The sequence below is a fragment of the Pongo pygmaeus genome, chromosome X, assembly GCF_028885625.2.
Source record: "Pongo pygmaeus isolate AG05252 chromosome X, NHGRI_mPonPyg2-v2.0_pri, whole genome shotgun sequence".
Taxonomy (NCBI): Eukaryota; Metazoa; Chordata; class Mammalia; order Primates; family Hominidae; genus Pongo; species Pongo pygmaeus.
The window spans coordinates 135,639,834-135,642,684 of NC_072396.2; positions in this window are offsets into that span (position 1 = coordinate 135,639,834).

A 2,851-nucleotide genomic window follows, 5' to 3' on the forward strand; every position below is an offset into this window, starting at 1 on the left:
AATAATGTTCCATCCTTCATAAATGAAAATGACATTCCTGACTCACAAGCAGTAGGATGTGCATTTAGAGTTATTTTTCTTTTCTAGCAGTGATGATGGGTTAGAGTGAGTCATGGATGTAGCCTCCCCTTCCCCACATGCCCCCCTGTGGTGCCCAAAGACCCATATTTGTGAAATGACTGTCTGGTCTTAGTGGCTGGGCTGTGATAGGATTTGAGATCAGTCTGCCCTGTGATATAAATTAGAGGTAAGTGTGAGGCCTGAGTTAGCAGCTTAGGTCAATTGGTGTTCTAGGCTGAAGGCTCAGTCTGTAGCTAGGGAATACAGCCAAGCCATCTTTGTTGCTTTGTTTTGGGTAATAGCAAAGTGTCCCTAAAAGCTTACAGAGAAATCACATTTTAGTAAATGAAATCCTATTTTAAATCCACTTAGGGAACTGGCTACTCAAAGGAATGTTATTAAGAATGCTTCTGTGATGTGAAATAATGTCTTCATAATTTACCCTTTTCATCAATCTGGATTGTTAATACACTGCACATGTGTAAGGGCAAGTCCACCTATAGTTGGGGGATCCAGGACATCGTGGCTGCCTAAGGTAGTACTGATTATGATTACAGTGTATAAAGAAAATCAATCAGCATTCAGGGTTATCCCTGGGGGTAACAGCTGCTTTCTAATTGGGGGATTAAACTGCAGTGTCCTCTTACCATTTTACCTTGTCTTCAGAGACTGCCAGCCAGTATTCAGAACTGACATTAACATTGTTATATTTGTATCATTCAATCCCAAGTCTCCTTAATTAGTAATGGAATAAACTTCACTTTCCCTTTTGGCTTATAGGCATGCTCCTTGGTACCTCCAAAGTCAGAGGCACATCAGCCTCCCTTAATCCCTTCCCATCTTCTCTTTTCTTGAAGTGAGGAGAAGTTAATGTAGACGCAAAAGAGAGGCTTCAGCTCAGGGCTCTATTCATTTTTTCATTCCTTCGTTTATTCACTCACCACACCTTTGGACATATACTTTGTATCACCTGTTGAGCTAAGTAGGCACTGGGGGAATAAAACCATGAACAAGGAAAGTATGGCCCCAACGTTTCTAGAGTTTACATTCTAGTGGTAGAGGGAGATATTTAACATATGATTTTACAAATAATGGTGACATTACTATTGTGATCAACGCTATGAGGGAGAAATATAGGGTCCTGGTACAAAGAATAATATGCATGGAGAGGTGGCCTAGTTTCTGTGAGTTGGTCTGAAAAGGAAGTCATATTAAAATACAGTAGTCCAGGTAAGAGATGATGGCTTAAATCAAGCTGGGATGCAGTAAGATGGATTAATTTTAGGTCTTTTTACATAGTAGCATTGATATTTCTTTGTGTACTTTTCTGTATATATATTATACATTAATTAAAAGTTTACTCTAACAAAATAACATAGAATGTTGATGAATTGCATTAGGAGAGAGCATGAGGCACAAGAAGGAATTAAGGATGAATCCCAGGATTTGGTTTAACCAACTGCACAGATGATTATGTCTGTTCCTGAGGTGGGAAGACCAAGTAGGTAATTTAGTTGGCAGTGTGGAGGGGGGGACATATTTTTTTCTTTTCCTTTCCTTCTTTTCTTCCCTTTTATCAGATCTAGTGGGTTATGATCCATTTCTGGGATGACAGTTTCAATTCTCATATGGATCAGTAAACTGTTGACAGACACAGCTGTGGCCCTGAGAGGCAGAGCTCTCACCGTGGCCACAAAACAAGCTCTTAAAAAAAGTCTCACAAATTCTTGCCCTTGGTCTCAAAAGGGAAGAGAGTTAATAGGTCAATGTACCCTTTACTCGCTCAAAGCCCAGGGTTAGTGATTCCATGTCAGGGATATCTCTTTGCATGTGAAGCATGGGAGATCACATTTCAATGGGGACTGTTAGACTCCCTTTGACACGAGTCTCCAGAAAACCTTCATTAATTGCAGTGCAACTACCCAACAATTTCCATTATCTGAGGCCTAAAAAAATTGTTTGGTTTCATTTTGCTTTTGTGTGAGACAGATGACAAAAAAAGAGCTCAGTCAAAAAAACAATTTTCAGAGGATGTCCTGGGGTCAGAATACATTCAATCCTACTCTTTCTCTCTCCTCCATCTTCATTTACAGTTCCGGCCAATCAGAATTAATGCTCAAAATGATGGCTGGAGGCTCTAAAAGAACCTCAATCAGTAAAGAGTGATTCAAGTACATCATTATACTCGATTTACTAAGTAGGGACAGTAGACTCCGATATCTTAACAGAATTTTTAAAAGCAAAGACAATGGAAAACATCTTTGTTCTTAACCTCCAGTTACCCAGAAAATCTAATCAACCATATCCCCTTTACCTCTTTCTTCTGATATTCCCTTAATCAGGATTTGTCTCAGTACTAATTCTCTTAGATCGTTATGATCACCAGAAGCTACGCATTAGCATGAAAACCTGTTTGGTGGATATATAAAGTACCCACCTCCAGAGTTCATACCCCCACCCCCAAGATGTTAATAATTACAGAAATATGATAAAATGGAAAGTGTAGCAGCCTAAGTAGGGAGTGAGAGACTAGCTATACAAGCTGAAACTGATTACCTTTTCTAAAGTCAATCCAGGAAAACCTCTTGGAAAGAAGAGCAGTGAGGAGGAATCTAAAGAACAGTTGAAAGTTAGATGCTGGAAGGGGGAAAAGTATGGCTAGACAAGGAGGGTGATGATCTGGCTGTACCAGTCAGGTACCCAGTGATCTCCCTCCCAAACTCCACCTCTATTCATTAAAACAAAAGATAAGTAACAAATACATAACACTCAAGTATGCTCTTGGATCTTT